The following is an 18,157-nucleotide window of genomic DNA, read 5'->3' on the forward strand; positions in this document are numbered from 1 at the left end:
TTCGAACTCGGCACCCTGCCGAAAGGGCTCCCCACCCCCCCCACCCCGCTTCTCCCTTGGGTCTCTGGGAAGAGAGAGAGAGAGAGAAAAAGAAGACAACGTGGGGGGGGGAGAAAAGAAGCTGCAAAAAAATGAAGGGGGGGAATAGGGGGCAGGATGGGGGGGGTTGTTATAAGGTGGAGGGTGAAATTAGAATCGGGTCTAGTGAGTGGCAGAAAGACATGGGGGGGTGGCATTAAGAGTGACCCCCAAAAAAGAGGTTGAATTGGATGCCTGCTTTCTCTCTCTCTCTCCCTCTCTCTTTTCCTCTGGTTGAAGAGAGGATGAAAGCAGAATTCATTACAACCCCTTTCCCCCCCCCCCAAAAAAAAAGAAAAGAAAGAAAAAAGGAAAAGGAAAAGGAGAAAAAGCAAAAGTCGCGTACCTCTTTAGGGCAGAGAGAAGGACGAAAAAGCTGGCCGTCTCAAGCCAAGGACCGAAACTTGCTGCAATATTCGGCTTGCCGGAGAAAATGACATTGTCCAAGCAAACTGCTCCGCTCAGCACACTTCCAATAGTGCCGCAGCCGTGTAAAACCGGTGCTGCAGGATTTTTTTTGCACATCAAGATGTGCAGGAGGATCTTAAAGGGGCAGGCAGCTTACTCCAGGAAGGTCAGCCTGGAAAGGAGGAAGAAAGAAGAAGGGGGGGGAGAGAGAGAGAGAGAGAGAGAGAGAGAGAGGAGCAATCAGGAGGGAGGGGGGGCACGGCGCAGGCACCCTCAAGGTCGCCGGTGAAGAAAACTCCCGTGTCCCTGTACACGGTTCGGTCCCTTCCCGAAAAGGATCTTCCTTTGGGAGGGGAGACAAAAGAGAGGCCCTTGGGTTCCAGCGGCGTAAAGCGAGGACTTTTACCTGCGCATGGGTGAGGAAGGGTGATCCCTCACCACAGGATCACTGCAGCAGCCTCGGGAGATCCCGCATCCTCCTGGCTGCTAAACATCCTTTTTGAGGGGTTAGCTTTAAAAAAACAAACAAACAAACAAAAACTATAAAGCCCTGAGTGATAAGGATGCTATCGTCATTAACGTCATTTTAACATCTCCAATGGCTTATTTTATTTTTTTTAAATGATTTTCCTTCTATCTGCTGTCGGACCGGGGGAAACGCCGCTGTCCAAGCCGGGCAAGATATTTCGCGGAAAGACTTTAAACCAACAAACCACCATCGATCCCGATTTAGATGTTGGCTTGTTGGCACGGCTGCTTCAGAAACTCACACAGTATGCCTGACTAAGGTGGCTCAGGGGCTAAGACACTGAGCTCGTCGATCAGATAGATCGGCGTTTCGGCGGTTCGAATCCCTAGTACAGTTCTCCTGTGGGAGCAGGGGGTTGGACTAGATGACCTCCAAGGGCCCTTCCATCTCTGTTGCTGTTACATGCCTGTCTGCCCAGAATAAATGAGAATATTATAGAGTATAGGTAGTTTTCCGCTTAGGACCATCGTTAAGCCCCAAATTTATGTTGTTCGGTGAGTTTTGGCTCACTTTACAATGTTTTTTTGGTGGGGGCCAGATTCGTTAAGTGAATTACAGCAGTTGTAAAATGAGTCCCCCCCCCCCCCATATATCAGTTATGAGGTAAAGAAAGCCGCATAGATTTTTCTCTTCCCTCTGTGGGTTTACATATTGTGCTAAACCATGGTTGAATTAGACACAAGGTGTCAAACAAGCTATGATTATCACTAAGGTTCACATACTACAGAAACCAAAGAATTCACTGGTAGTCCTTGACTTATGACCCACACATAAGTGATAAAAACTACCGGTTCGAGCGAACCTTTAGTTAAAAAATGCTACCAGTTCGTCTGAACTGGTATTTCTGACGATCAGCTGTGCAGCACGGTTTAGCTTTGTAAGAAAGTAGGAAATCCAAGCAACTGAATTTTGATCATGGGGATACTCTGGCGGTCGTAAGTGTAAATTCCTTTTTTTCCAGCATGGTCGTAATTCCGAACAGTCGTTAAACGAATGGCCGTACCTTTAGTTTCATCTTGAAAGGATTCTGGCAGAATTCACTATTTTTGCACCTTTTTTTTCCCCGTCGGATTTTTAGTGATTTGACTCAATTTCTTCCGATTGTTAATTGAACACCTGTGTTTTAATCTGAACAATATTCAAAAGTGCAATCAAATTACAAAAGTCCTCGATTTACAATGGGGGGGGGGAAGCCAGATTCACTTAACAACCGGGTGACTAACTTATCCACTGCAGTGATAACGTTTAACGACCGTGGCAAGAAAGGTCGTAAAACCTCACTTAACAAACGTTTCACTTAACAACATTAAATTTCGGGCTCAATTGTGGTCGTAAGCCGAGGACCCGGATTGACAAGGGTCGAGGAACAGGCTCCAAAAAGAATCAAACCCACATTCTCACCAACTAACTTAGATGCCTAAAGGCCACACAAAAGGGGGAAAAAAAATATCCAAATATAGGGATTGTCTCAAGACTTGTATAATAGAGAATTCTACCCATAAGTCTCCCATAAGACCGAGAAAACAGAACGTTTAATTCAACTACATATGCTAGTTTTGTGGCCGCTTGAGTAATAGTCAGGCACGGGAAGGGTTTTGTGGCTCCCGGTGTTTTCTTTTCTGTGGGAAACGGGTCCAAATGGCTCTTTTGAGTGTTTAAGGTTGCAGACCCCCTGATCTAGCCAAGCCAAGAAAAGGAACACGGCTTCGTTTTTAATTAATCTTTCTGGGACAGGAAGTCCTCGACTTAGGACCACAACTGAGCCCAACGTTTAGTGTTGCTAAGTGAGACATTGGTTAAGTGAGCTGTTAAGGGAATCACGGCGGGGGATAAGTTAGTCACCCTGTTAAGCGAACTTGGCTTCCCCAATGACTTTGCCCCAATGTCAGGAAGGCCGCAAAAAAGAGGGATCTCACGTGGCCTTGGACCACTGCGACCGTCGTTAAGTCTGAAAGTCAGTTGTCAAGCGTCCGAATTTTGGATCACGTGATCCTTGGAGAATGCCGCAAAGGTCGCAATTGTGAAAAACGGCCACAAGTCACGTTTTTTTCAGTGTTGTGGTAGCTTTGTAAGGAAGTTAACTTTTGTAACCTGCTTCCAGAAGTTGTGGAAGCTCCAACGCTGGAGATTTTTAAGAAGAGATTGGACCATCGTTTGTCTGAAATGGTATAGGGCCGTGATGGTGAATCTACGGCACGCGTGCCGCAGGTGACACGTGGAGCCATATCTGTGGGGACACAAGCGTTGCCCCAGCTCAGCTCCACCAGATGATTTTCAGGCCTTCTGGGCCTACCGGAAGTCGGGAAATGGGCTGTTTTCGGCCTCCAGAGGGCCTCTGGTGGGGGGGGAAGGCAGTTTTCGCCCTCCCCAGGCTCCAAGAAAGACTCTGGAGCCTGGGGAGGGCGAAAAACAAGCCTACCGTGCCCGTGTGCCAAAAGTGGGGAGGGGTTGCGCGCGCATGCGCGGGGGGCAGGGCGCATTGAATTATGGGTGTGGACACATGTGACACCCCCCCCCGCATGCTCCCCCCATGACGGCAAAAAGATTGGTATCGGTGGTATAGTTTCCTGCCGAAGCAGGTTGGACTAGAAGACCTCCAAGATCCCTTTGCAATATTCTATTCTACTCTATTCTATTCTATTCTATTCTATTCTATTCTATTCTATTCTATCCTATCCTATCCTATCCTATCCAATTCTATCGTATCCTATCTTATCCTATTTTATTTTATTTTGCATTCTACTCTACTCTACTCTACTCTACTCTACTTTACTCTACTCTACTCTACTCTATTCCATTCCATTCCATTCCATTCTATTCTATTTTGCATTCTGTCCTGTCCTGTCCTGTCCTGTCCTGTCCTGTCCTGTCCTGTCCTATCCTATTCTATTCCATTCTATCCTATTTTATTTTGCATTCTATTCTATTCTATTCTATTCTATTCTATTCTATTCTATTCTATTCTATTCTATTCTATCCTATCCTATCCTATCCTATCCTATCCAATTCTATCGTATCCTATCTTATCCTATTTTATTTTATTTTGCATTCTACTCTACTCTACTCTACTCTACTCTACTTTACTCTACTCTACTCTATTCCATTCCATTCCATTCTATTCTATTTTGCATTCTGTCCTGTCCTGTCCTGTCCTGTCCTGTCCTATCCTATTCTATTCCATTCTATCCTATTTTATTTTGCATTCTATTCTATTCTATTCTATTCTATTCTATTCTATTCTATTCTATTCTATTCTATTCTATTCTATTCCATCCTATTCTATTTTATTTTGCATTCTACTCTACTCTACTCTACTCTACTCTACTCTACTCCCTATCCTATCCTATCCTATCCTATCCTATTTTGCATTCTATTCTATTCTGTCTTGCGCGTGCCGGGAAGCTGAGCTTCCGGTTTCCGGTGCGTGCATGTGTGCCGGCCAGCTGGTCTTCACATGCGTGTGCATGCCAGAAACCGGAAGACCATGTGACCGGCGCAAATGCGCACTCCAGAAACCGGAAGCTCTGCTGCTCTTCCGGTTTCCAGCACTCCCACGCGTGCGAGCCGGGGAGCTGCCCCGCGCACATGCGCGCGCTCCCGTTTCGGCATTCGGTGCCGAAAGAGTTTGCCAACACTAGATTGGGTTTCCTGCCTGAGCAGGGGATTGGACTAGAAGACCTCTAAGATCCCTTCCAACTCTGTTACTCTGTTAAAACTGCACAATGAATAAATGGACGTAACCTCGCCCCTCAAAATTAGAATTTTTCAAGCCACTGGGGTACTGCTCGCCTCCAGACGCTGCTCTCATATCCAGGAATAATTGGAGCTGAAATTTGCAAACCTCTTTAGAAAGACAGGTTGGGAAACGACTAACTCCTTAATTAGCCAAATCTTGCCGCTTTAAATTAGATCTTCGTGCGCTTAGTCAATATCAGTGAAATATCGGGATTAGATGAGAGGAATAGATAGAGGAAAAGAGAAAGAAAGGGGTTTTGCAAATTGGGAAGAAGAGAATAAAGCTGGATAAATGGATTAATATTTGGGTGCACACAATTAATGCTTCTGGCTTGATAAAATTAATAGCAATTTCACATTTAGGTCTTCGTGGTTGAAATATAGAATTAAACGGGTGTATTTGCCAAGGTGGTGAAGAAAGGCGCCAGAGGAAAAATGAATAAAAGTCTGTTTAAAAAGAGGAAGAAAAATCTCCTATTTTATGGGCTGGTGCAATCATCACAAGACATACCAGAACGAAATCTAAAATTCTTATTTTTTTCCCCCCAATCAGTTGAAGGCACGAAAATCAGAAAAATGTGATCGGGGAAAGTATAAAATTGACAAAATTGAGATTCTAGAAATAGCAGCAGAAATCTGATCAGAAGAAAAAAAAAGAATTGATTTTGCAGCTTTGAATTAAGCTAAGCATCGAAGAAAATACTTAAGACGACTAATAATGTTCTGAATATTGCCGGACTACAACTCCCATCTCTCTGGCCGTGTAAGATGGACGATAACCATAATGCCTTCCTTCGGCAGGTCACAAATTCATAAGAAGTTTTCAATTTTTTTCATTTTGGCGTCCTCTGGCTTTGCTATCCTGCAATTCTTAAACTTTTTAAGTTTGTGGGGATGATTGTCTTTGTAGTTGCTAGAAGGCAAGCTTGGGGAAACTTTTCCTCAAAAGAAAATTTTAAAAAATGAAAAAAAATGAAAAAAAAATTCCCATCACAAAAAAGGTTGAGGATAAGATTTCATTGACAGATATTGGTTTTTTTTTTTAATATATCAATTGATTGAAGTTTAATCTCACTCTCTATACAGGTAGCCCTTGACCACAATTGAGCCCAAATCTTCTGTCGCTAAGTGAGACATTTATTAAATATCAGCGCAGTGGAGGTGGTCGATTGAGTAATATCGAGTGAGGTTGGTTGTTTGATCTCAGATCTTGACCCTCAATGACCCCGAACAGAAAAATCTTTTTAGAGCTCCAGAATTCCTTTGATAAGTAGCAAAGATCCACCCCCCAAATTATGACAGCAGTAAATCACAATCAAGAATCAAATAAATCATCATCATCTTCATCTAACGACCTCAAAATCCCTTGGCAGGGTAGAATCCGGGCAACTTAATGGAGCTAGCAGAGTGTTTTAATGGCCAGATGCCCTTCCTGTCACCATTGTGGAGTTTTGTTCAGCAGATATTTATTTTATTTATTTATTTATTTATTTTAAATTTATATACCGCCCTTCTCCCTGAGGACTCAGGGCGGTGTACAGCCAGAATTAAAAACCATAAAATACAAATATTAAAAAACAATTAAAATATATATAAATTTGGCCCAAAATTAAAAATACAAGATATATACAAGATATATTCTCGGAGCGCTCAGAGAGAGAAATATTTGTCTCTGTAAACCGCTGTGAAGTGGTATATAAGTCTAAGTCCTATTATTTTTCCTTCCTGCCTGCCTGCCTGCCTGCCTGCCTTCCTCTCCAGTGGTGAGAATGCAGTATTGCAGGCTGACTCTGCCCACTGCCAGGAGTTCGATCCTGACCAGCTCAAGGCTGACTCCGCCTTCCATCCTTCCAAGGTCGGTAAAACGAGGACTCAGATTGTTTGGGGTAATATGCTGATTCTGTAAACCGCTGTGAAGCGGTATATAAGTCTAAGTCCTATTATTTTTCCTTCCTTCCTTCCTTCCTTCCTTCCTTCCTTCCTTCCTTCCTTCCTTCCTTCCTTCCCAGAGGTGAGAATGCAGTATTGCAGGCTGATTCTGCCCACTGCCAGGAGTTCGATCCTGACAAGCTCAAGGTTGACTCCACCTTCCATCCTTCCAAGGTCGGTAAAACGAGGACCCAGATTGTTGGGGGCAAGAGGCTGACTCTGTAAACTGCTTAGAGAGGTCTGTAAAGCACTGTGAAGTGGTATATAAGTCTAAGTGCTATTGTTATTCCGCCTTCCTTCCTCCCTCCCAGTGGTGAGAATACAGTATTGCAAGCTGACTCTGCTGACTGCCAGGAGTTCGATCCTGACCAGCTCAAGGTTGACTCAGCCTTCCGTCCTTCCGAGGTGAGTAAAATGAGGACCCAGATTGTTGGGGGTAATATGCTGTCTCTTACAGAGGGCTGTAAGCAGAGGGGTTATTCAGCTGCTAACGGTAACAGAGTAACAAGAGTTGGAAGGGACTTTGGAGGTCATCTAGCCCAACCTCCTGCTCACGCAGGAGACCGGCACTAGGGATTCGAACTGCCGAACTGCTGACCTTTCTGATTGACAAGCTCAGTGTCTTAGCCCCTGAGCCACTTGGCCAGGTGGTTCGGACCGGTTCAAGCGAACCGGTAAGAGTGATCTACAGGTGGCTCAAATTTTTGGTGCTGGGCGAATCCCATCTGTACCTGTAAGGCACTGTGAAGCGGTATATAAGTCTAAATGCTATTGCTATTATGCCTTAAGGAGAGACGCAAACGTGTCATTGCATCTCTACTCTGCACAAACCACGTTGCAACAACTTCTCTGCAGCTGGAGGGGGGGTGGATGCTTCCTAATCTACACATCGACTTTCTCCCACACTAGCTTGGGTAGATCTGAAATCTTTGTATTTATGTGGGATTTTGCTGTGCTTTGCCACTCGGGCAACCGAGTGTCCTGGATGATGGGTTTGCCAGCAGGCTGTCCTGCCAGCCCTTAGAAGAAGGGCACCGATGCAGCAAAAACACTGCCCGGAGAGGACAAACAGGCCCCCTTTGACATGGGGGGGGGCCCTGGCAAGCTTGGCAAAATTTGGGCCAGGAGACCCATCGGACGCTTCTGGCATCCGAGGTTGGCTGCCGGAGACCAATTGAGCTGAACGTCTTCAGCTCCGTCCTAAATCCTGGCTTACGAAATTTCCTGACAGTTAGAACAATTAATTAGTGGAATGGCCAGTCTCCAGTAGTCGTGGCTGCTCCAACGCTAGAGGATTTTCAAAAAAAAAAAAGAGATTGGAGAACCATTTGTCTGAAACAGTACAGGGTTTCCTGCTAGAAGCAGGGGGTTGGACTAGAAGACCTCCGAGGTCCCTCCCAACTCTTCTGTTATTCTGGCTTCGCTTTTCTTGCATTCATACCCCTTGGTTCGTGCAAAATTACGGCCTGGATCCTGCAGGATCTGGGTTTTAGGCTGGCATTAAAAGGAGAATTCAGAAATAATTCTGCCAGATGCCAGTTGCTCATCCTCCCAGGGGCTGGGGAACATGGGAATTGCATCCCAAAATTTCCGAAGAAGGGAAAGGGGTGGGTGGGTAGCCTTTTGCAGATGGAGAACTGCCCCCAAATCCATGAACAAGTTTGTCTCAAATTCCCCTTGTTTCAAGAACAGCAAGCCATCTAGATAGTAAATATACAAATATTTGTTGGAGGTGCAAGGAAGAGGTCGGAACATACAAACACATGTGGTGGGACTGTGACAGTGCACCAAAAATATGGGACATGGTGTTTAGAGAAATTAGAGCACTTTTGGATGTAAATTTAGACATGCCACCGAGAATTGCATTATTATTGTTGCTGGTGGAACAACGGGATATAAATGAAACAAACAAACAAAAAGAAATGATTGTAAATTTGATAATGGCAGCTAGATTAGCGATGGCTAAATACTGGGGATGAAATTGGGATAGTCAAAGAAATGAATGGTGTAATGAAATTTGGAGCATGGCAACAAACGATAAATTAACAGCAGAAATTAAATTTTAAGAAAGGGATGATTAAAACAATTATAATGAAATAGGGGGGATTTTATAAAATCAGTATTGGTGGAAGGCAAAGGAAATAAACCTCCTCAAGAATATATGCTGTTTCGGAGGGGATATTTACATTTAGAATATATTGTATATTTTTAAGCTGTTATAGAAAAAGAAATATAAGGAGGGGAAATGGTCTCCGGGGATGTGGGTGCATTGTATTATTATTATTATTATTTTGATTTGATTTATATGCCGCCCTTCTCCGGAGACTCAGGGCGGCTTACAATGCGTTAAGCAATAGCCTTCATACTTTTGTATATTTATGCAAAGTCAGCTTATTGCCCCCACAATCCGGGTCCTCATTTTACCTACCTTAGAAAGGATGGAAGGCTGAGTCAACCTTGAGCCTGGGGAGATTCGAACTTGCAGTCATTGCAGGCAGCTGATGTTAATAACAGTGCTTTAGTCTGCTGCGCCACCAGGGCTCTAATTTTTAAAAAAAAAATCATTTTTTTTTCTTTTTTGTATTTAAATGTGTATGTATATGTTCGTATTGTTTGCATTACTTGTATTTAAAATAAATTTAAAAATTAAATTTAAAAAAGTAAAAAAAAAGAACAGCAAGCCAGCTTATTATTGCTCGTTCCTCGAAATTTAAAATTTCAAGCCATGGCTTACTGGGAGACACAAATCCAGGTCCCTAACCAGATCCAAAAGAAGAACGGGAATGCATTTGTTCCCAGCCTCGATCCCATCACGGCGGGAAGAAATCAGCAAATTTTGGGAAGAGCTGCACTCAGCAAAATGCTCCCCCCCGCCTTCTCCTGGCTGGAGAGGAGCAGGGGAAGAGATCCAGGTGTTTTCACAGCTGCAAATGCAGCACCTGAGCTGCAAAGGACGTGACTCCCTCCCTGCGCGGTTTTGTCCCTTAAAAACTCTGGCGGGGCTGAATCCCGTCACCCTGAAAATTTAACAGAGTAGCAGAGCCGGAAGGGACCCGGAAAGGTCATCCAGTCCAGCCCGCTGCCTGAGCAAAACTGAATCTTTACTTATATGCATTTCTAACCTATATACCTACCTACGTACTATTTTATTTTTGAATTTTCTCATATCCTACAAGTCTATAATTAACCATTCAAAAAAAAAAAAAGATTTATGAAAAGACAACGCAGAGGGGTGCTCCATCACTGGAGGGTTGTTGTTTTTTTTTTGAAGAAGAAGAGACTGGTTTGAAATGGTATCTGGTTTCCTGCTTGAGAAGGGGGTTGGACTAGAAAGCCTCCGAGGTCCCTTCCTGCTCTGGAGATGAGGAGGATGGATGAGAGACCGCTAAGCAATTCTAAGTTATCCTGAATGAGAATATCTGTTATTCTGGAAAAGGTTAGCCCTGCGAGGAAGTCTTGGTAGTACAGTGGTCTAAGGCACCCTGTTATTAAGCTGGTTATTAAGACCAGCTGCCTGCAATTACTGCAGGTTCGAATCTCGCCAAGGCTCAAGGTTGACTCAGCCTTCCATCCTTTCTAAGGTAGGTAAATTGAGGACCCGGTTTGTGGGGGAAATAAGCTGACTCTGTATAAATATACAAAAGAATGAAGGCTATTGCTTAACGCATTGTAAGCCGCCCTGAGTCTCCGGAGAAGGGCGGCATATAAATCAAATTAAAAAAAAAAAGAAAAGAAAGAGAAAGAAGGAAAGAAAGAAAGAAAGAAAGAGAAGCTGACTTTGTATAAATATATACAAAAGTATGAAGGCTATTGCTTAACACATTGTAAGCCGCCCTGAGTCTCCGGAGAAGGGCGGCATATAAATCAAATAATAAAAAAAAAAGTCAACTTGACAAGTCGGAACAATTAGTCAGTGGAACAGCTTGCCACCAGAAATTGTGGGTGCTTCAACGCTGGAGGTTTTTTTTTAAAGAGGAGACTGGACAGCCACTTGTCTGAAGTGGTATCGGGTATTGAGTCTTTGGAGAGGGGCGGCATATAAATTTAATTAATTAAATTAAATTAAATTAAATTACTCTGGATTGGAAACTTTTGAGACGCGCCATCGAAATACGCGGAGGACGGCTACAATCGATTGCAACAGCTTCTTCGACTTACCACAGTTCATTTAGTGACCATTGAAAGTTACGACGGCACTGAAAAAAAAAAGGACCGCTTGTCACACTTACGACCGCTGCCACATCTCCATGGACCCGTGATCAAAATTCGAACGCTTGCCAAGCGGTGTTCATATTTACGACGGCTGCAAGTGTCCCGGGGGGGGGGGGGGTCCTGTGATCCCCTTTTTAATGACTTTCTGACCAGCAAAAACTCCACGGGGGAATCTGGATTCCCTGAACCACCCACGAACAAACGCCAATGATTCCCTTTTAACGACGGTGGCACAAAACGTCATAAAACGGAGCACAAAACTCACTGAAGAAAGGTTTCGCTCCGCGATATTAAATGTTGGGGCTCCATTCTGGTCGTAACTCGAGGACGAGCTGCAGCGAGCCAAGAAAGGACAGCCTTTGTCTCTTTATTAGGCCAAGCCATCCGTTTGATAGGTAGTCCTCGACTTACGACCATAGTTGGGAACAGAACATCCATCGCTAAGCGAGGCGAGTTGGTGAGTTTTCAACATTTTGGTTCATTTTAACTACAATGAATCCAGGGGTGAAATCCAATTTTTTTACTACCAGTTCTGTGGGTCTGGTCTGGCTTGGTGGGCGTGGCTTGGTGGGCATGGCAGGGGAAGGATACTGCAAAATCCCCATTCCCTCCCCACTCCAGGGGGAAGGATACTGCAAAATCTCCATTCCCACCCCACTCTGGGGCCAGCCAGAGGTGGTATTTGCCAGTTCTCTGAACCACTCAAAATTTCTGCTACCAGTTCGCCAGAACCTGCTGGATTTCACCCCTGAATGAATCCCATGGTTATTGTGCAAATCTTGTCCCCACCATTGACTTTGCTTTGCCGGAAACCCTCTGGGAAGGTTGCAGGCAGGGATCAAGGGATCTCCGGATCTTGCAACCCTCATAAATTGGGTTGCCAAGGGCCTAAATTTTGATCACGTGATCGTGAGGATGCTACCCCGTTATAAGTGAAAGGAGCGGTTGCAAGCCGCCATAGATTGCATACACTATTAACACTACGCGAGAATTAAAAGTTGCGTGCCCAGCAGGAAATCAATCAATCTTTCTCACACGGGGCAATTTTAAGACAGGTGGACTTCAACTCCCAGAAGTCCCCAGCCAGCCTGGAATTCTGGGAGTTGAAGTCCACCCGTCTTAACGTTGCCAAGTTTGAGAAATACGGCAAGCAACCATAGCCAGATATGGAAGGCGGTGTAAATCCAAGGACTGTTTACAAGCAAAGCTAGTGAGCTGTGGTTTATTCAGCAAACCACAATTTAGTGAAGTGCATCGTTGCGAGAGACAGATCACTGTCTATTGATCTTTTCAGTCCGAGGAGATGCATGTAAAAAAGAGAGAGTGAGAGAGAGAGGGAGGGACAATGAGACAAAGAGAGAGAGGGAGGGAGGGAGACGGAGGAAGAGAGAGGGAGAGGAGGAAGGGAAGGAAGGAGGAAGGGAGAGGGAGAGGGGAAAGAGAGGGAGGGAGAGAGGGAGAGGGAAAAAGGGAGGGAGAGAGAGAGAGAAGTGAGAGAGGGAAGGAGGGAAGAAGAGAGAGGGAGGAAGGGAGGGGGAGGGAGGGAAGGAGGAAGGGAGAGGGAGGGAGAGAGAGACAGAGGAATGGAGGGAGGGAGAGAAAAGGGGAGAGGGAGAAAGGGAGGGAGAAAGAAAGAAGAGGGAGGGAGGGAGAGGGAGGGAGGGAGGGAGGAGAGGGGTGAGGGAGAGAGAGAGACAGAGAGATGGAGGGAGAGAGAGAGAAAGAGATGGAGGGAGGGAGGGAAGGAGGAAGGGAGAGGGAGAGTGGGGAGGGAGAGAGAGAGATGGAGAGAGAGAGGGAGAGAGGGAGAGGAGGAAAAGGGAGGGAGAGAGAGAGAGGAGGAAGGGAGGGAAGAAGAGAGGGAGGGAGAGAGAGACAGAGGAATGGAGGGAGGGAGAGAGAAGGGTAGAGGGAAAAAGGGAGGGAGGGAGAGAGAGGGAGGGAGGGAAGGAGAGAGAAGGAGAGAGGCGAGGGAGAGACAGAGATGGAGGGAGAGAGAGAGAAAGAGATGGAAAGATGGAGGGAGGAGGGAGGGAGAGAGGGAGGGAAGAAGGGAGGGAGAGAGAGAGAGAGAGAGAGAGAGAGAGAAAGAACCTGCAAAGACCAGGTTAAAAAAAACCCTCACAGTTGATTTAATTTAAAAACTCAATTTCCTATCCCGAATCCCCCGTCCACCTAATGTCCCTGGCCACGGTGAAGAAATACTTTATTTTTTTTAAAAAAAAATAAACCCTGGTTTGTTGCAAGCATTGGATGCGCAGGCTTGTTCGCTGAGTTACGAAGGGTGGGGAGGAGAAAAAAATTGATCCCTTAGAATAAATGCGGTGGCCGAGAAACCCGGGGGGGTGGGGGTGGGGGCTGGCTAAAAATTGAGACGGGCAGCCAATCCCTCCAGGGGAAAGAAAAAGGCACCCTTAACGTCCAGCGGGACGAAAAAACCCCACTTTGTGTCCGGGGAAGGATTGGAGGCTCTGTAAGAATTCGCCCCACTCTCCTTTTCTACAAATCAATTGAGAGTTTTGTTTTTTATTTTGTTTTTTTTTTTCATTCCCCTTCTGGTGCTTTTAATGCATTTTTTTTTTTTTTAAATGTAATATCTGCTTTTTTTTTCTTGTTAGGCTGTCCGGCCAAGCAGAGATCGCGGCCTTACCAATCCCAGAGAGCTTTGGGTACATTTAATTTCGTTGCGGTGATGGCTGCTTTTTGCAGAGGACAATGCTTCCTTACCGACCGAATGATTTGACCTTCGGTGGGGGGAACGGAACTGGTAAGATACCCGAGTAGGGTATGCGGGCGACATCGTGCCACGTATCACAGTTTGTGCAGGGTGGCCTGGCTAAGCCCACGAGAGCCTCCCTCCCACAATCAGGGCTTAATTCAACCCCAAACATGGTTAAAATGAGGCACGGCTTGAATTGCAACGTTGGCATCGGTCCGACGGATTTCTGGCTGGCAAAAGGGACGAACGAGGCCCGCCATCCCCGTGGGGGAAATTTAGGGGGTCACGGCTTAACCTCGAGCCCAAATGGTGGCTTGCTGAAGAGCCTTGGGTGGCGCAGCAGACTAAAGTGTTGTTAAAGTTAACACCAGCTGCCTGCAATTACTGCAAGTTCGAATCTCACCAGGCTCAAGGTTGACTCAGCCTTCCATCCTTCCGAGGTAGGTCAAATGAGGACCCGGATTGTGTGGGGGCAATAAGCTGACTTTGTATAAAAAAAAGAACACCGCTTAGGGGGGGCCCGAAAGCCCTACTAAGCAGGTATATACAAAAGGATGAAGGCTATTGCTTAACGCATTGCAAGCCGCCCTGAGTCTCCGGAGAAGGGCGGCATATCAATCGAACCAATAAATAAATAAATAAATAAATAAATAAATAAATAAATAAATAAATAAATAAATAACAGTTTGGGGGAGGACCTTGTGCAGGAATCCAGGAATGGATGGAGGGAGAGAAAAGCGGTTCAGTTATCAGAGGGGTTTCTTAAAAAACTTTTTTGTCGCCCCGGTGCCAAAAAAAAAAACGGGATTTTTGAGAACGTGAGAAAAGCGGAGAAATAGGGAAGAAAAAAAAAAGGCCCAGATTTTTTTCCCACTAAAATGTATAAGATGATGAGAAAGGGGGCGGGGGGAGAGAGAAAAAATGGAGGGAATGAAAAACTCACTGATTTGAAGTTGTGACGGAATGGGGCAGCAGAAAAAGTGAGGGGGGGGTAATATTTGCAAAGACGCACACACAATCCCACAGAAAAACCCAATCCCAAACAGGGGAATTAACTTGAATCTTGAACATCGGAGCATCCTGGTAGACTGCCTCGGAATAAGGAGGCTCTACATAAGACTCTATTTGCACACTTAGGCATCCTATCCCCTTTTAAAGCCATTCCGCTACCAGCCCAGACCCAAAAGCTCCAGAAGGCCCCGTCCTATCCACACACACACACACTTCTGGTGCACCACTCTTCCTCCGGTTGGGGCTACATCTCCCATAATCCCCAGCCCCTCCCCCATTAAGAGTCCTAGAAAGACACACCCCTAGATGCCACTTTTCCCTCCCCCGAGTCCTGAGACACCCCCCCCAACGATCTTCAAACGCCTGATTTTTCAACTGATTTTTCTCAAAAACTGCAAAAGATCCAGAAAGAAAAAAGGAAGAAAATAAAGAAGAAAAAGGGAAGAAGGGGGAAAAAAAAACAAGTAAGAATAAATGGGCTGCTGGAGGACCCTGACTTTTTCCCCATCTTTATTTTTTATTTTATTTTATTTTATTTGTCCAATTTATATGCCGCCCTTCTCCGGAGACTCAGGGCGGCTTACAATGCATTATAGCAATAGCCTGCATACTTTTTTTGTATATACCTGCTTATTAGGGCTTTCGCGCCCCCCCCAAGCGGTGTTGTTCTATACAAAGCTGGCTTATTGCCCCCACAATCCGGGTCCTCAATTTACCTCCCTCGAAAGGATGGAAGGCTGAGTCAACCTTGAACCTGGTGAGATTCGAACTCGCACTAATTGCAGGCAGCTGGCAGCTAAGTGCTAGCACTTAACAGCACTTAGTCCGCTGCACGACCGAGGCTCCTATACTTGCATATATAAACACCTTCTTCGTTTATCCCTAAATTCTAACTTTGCTAGTTGTACATATTTGTCCTCTTTTATTCTTTAACAATTCATTCTTTTTTCCTAAGATATTTATATTTGTATATAAATATACAAATCCTAATATATTTCCTAAGATATTTATATTTGTATATAAATTCTAACTTTGCTAGTTGTACATATTTGTCCTCTTTTATTCTTTAACAATTCATTCTTTTTCCTAATATATTTATATTTGTATATAACTATACAAATATATTCTCTTCTCTTCTCTCCTCCCTCCTTCCTTCTCTCCCTCCCTGCTTTTTTCTTTTCTTCCTTCCTTCCTTTCTTTCCTCTTTCTTTCTTTCTTTCTTTCTTTCTTTCTTTCTTTCTTTCTTTCTTTCTTTTTCTTTCTTTCTCTCTCTGTCTCTCTCTTTCTGTCTCTCTCTTTCTGTCTCTCTCTCTCCCTCCCTCCCTCCCTCTCTTTCCTGCAAGCCAAATCGTGGTCATGCATTCTGCTTCTGCAGCAATGGTATGTGGGGAGAGAAGTGTATGTGTGTAGGGTGTGTGAGTGTGTGTTTGTGTATTTGTGTGAGTGCTCTGCAGCTTCCCTTTCCCCTCTGCAGCGAGACTGCATCAAAAATCGGGGAGGGGGGGGCTGGAGAGAATCAGCAAAGCGGAGCCACAATTTCTCCCCGATGCTGTGGGAAGTGGGGATGCTGATGGGGGGGGGGAAATTCCTTCAAAGCCGTCATCTCCCTCCCTCGAGAGAAAGTGGGGAGGGGGGACATGGTCTTCTGCCCGCAAAGCCCGCCCCTCAAGGTCAGCAAAAGTTGGCATTCAAAAAAAAAAAGGGGGGGTGGGAAAGTAATTCAGATCCGAAGGATGAGTTGGTGGGTGTGTATGAGAGATTCCTGAAAAACGAGAAGGAATCATCTAAAACAGGAGATAAGAAATTTGGGGCAGGGAGGGGGAGACACCAGGTCTAACCGACTGGCCTGGCCTGGATAAGTTTTTCGGGCATGAAACAAGGATGCCCGCAGCCTGCTCCCACCCACCCACCCACCCACCGGTACCCATCCCACCACCCCAATTACCTGCTTCCTCGTCGGGACACCGTTATCTTCTCTCTAACCGGATGCTTCAGAAGTTCCTGGGAGGCTGAACTCAGAAAAGGATTCCTCACGGTGATTGATGGCCAACTGAGGAAGATCGGAGGAGAATGGGAAAGGGGGGAAAAAAAAAAAAGGAGGAGGGAGGTATTAAATAGATTGAAAAAAAAAACTCTATTTTTGGAGAGGGAGGGGGGGGATAATTGCTTCCGGTGAATGCCAAGAATCCTGCAATTGAAGCCGCATGCAGGATTTCCATCCACCTGTCCAACAAGGTTAAAAGTAGGATCACAGACTCTGCTCCTAAATCCTTATGTTCCCCTTACGCTTCTTCCTTCCTTTTTTTTCCAGAAGAGGTTGGACAACTCTTTAGAACAGAATAGAGCTGGGAGGGCCCCTTGGAGGTCTTCTAATCCAGCCCCTTGCTGAAGCAGGAGAACTGGGGAATAGCTACATATAAGTTACGAACCACTTAAAACGCTAGAATCAGTTGTAATGGAGAAGAAGCTTCAACTAGCCAAAATAAAATATTTTGGGTATCATAAAGTATAGGTGGAAATGTGGAAGAAATTTTAAAGTGAATGGATTTGGAAATGTTTTTAAGAGAGGAGTAAAATATTTTACGTCGGTCTTTAGATGTGATTTTGAAGAAACGCGGATTTGATTCGGGTCTTTGAAGTAAGGAAAATATATGAAATACTGATTGTTAAAAGGATAGGATAGGATAGGATAATTTTATTTCTATACCGCCCCTCTCCCGAAGGACTCGGGGCGGTGTACAGCCAGGTAAAAACACAATACAAATATTACAAATTTAAATTTAAAAATTATTAAAAGTATTACATTCAAGGCCAATTAGCTAAAAAACCCAAAAATTTAAGAACTCCGAATTTAAAACTCAATTATGAAGCTAGCCCTGCCTGTCAGAAGAGCAGGGTCTTAAGAGCACAGCGGAAAACTGATAAAATGATAAATGGATATTATAAAAAGCTGTTTAGATTTGGAATTTAAGATTTAGGGTGATATATGGTAGAATGTTAAATGCTAGAACAAAATGTTAGATTGAATGATAAGAATTGGGTTTAGATTTGTTCTTTTTTTCTTTTTTTTTTCCTTCTTTAAGATGTGAATGGATGAAATTTGGAACTTATACTTATTTTATACCGGATCAAACCTTTGCTCTAAAAAGATGTGTTTTATGTTTTATGTTTAAAAAAAAATTAAAAAAAAAATTTCTTTCTCCAGATCCTTTCTATGCATCTGGGGAGGGCGAAAACAGCCTTCCCCATCCCCTCGGAGACCTGAAACGGCCTGTTTCCCAACTTCTGGTTGGACAGGAAGTTATGTTTTTTGCTGTCCCCAGCCTCGAGAGATTCCGACGCATGCACACCGGAGCTGAACTGGCGTGCCAGGTGACATGGCTCTGCACGCCGCCTGTGGCACGCGTGCCATAGGTTCGCCATCACGGATCTAGACTAGCCGAACCCAAATCCTGCAGCCCTTCTTCAGATGGTTTTAATCTCCAGGCCCTCGATCACCTTAGTTGCTTGGTATGAAATGGTATCTATAGGCTTTT

At 44.7% G+C, this 18,157-nt stretch overlaps 1 long non-coding RNA gene across 1 annotated transcript; it reads right to left on the reverse strand.

The window, feature by feature from the left end:
• Nucleotides 1–424: 424 nt before the first annotated feature.
• LOC148111869 (uncharacterized) lies at nucleotides 425–16,671 on the reverse strand. Its single transcript, XR_015729930.1, has 3 exons — nucleotides 16,567–16,671; nucleotides 893–997; nucleotides 425–658 (listed from the first exon to the last, which is right to left on the reverse strand). It is a non-coding gene; the product is annotated as an uncharacterized LOC148111869 (long non-coding RNA).
• Nucleotides 16,672–18,157: the final 1,486 nt, after the last annotated feature.

Source organism: Pantherophis guttatus, chromosome 15 (assembly GCF_059756535.1).
Source record: "Pantherophis guttatus breed Tessera chromosome 15, ASM5975653v1, whole genome shotgun sequence".
Lineage (NCBI taxonomy): Eukaryota > Metazoa > Chordata > Lepidosauria > Squamata > Colubridae > Pantherophis > Pantherophis guttatus.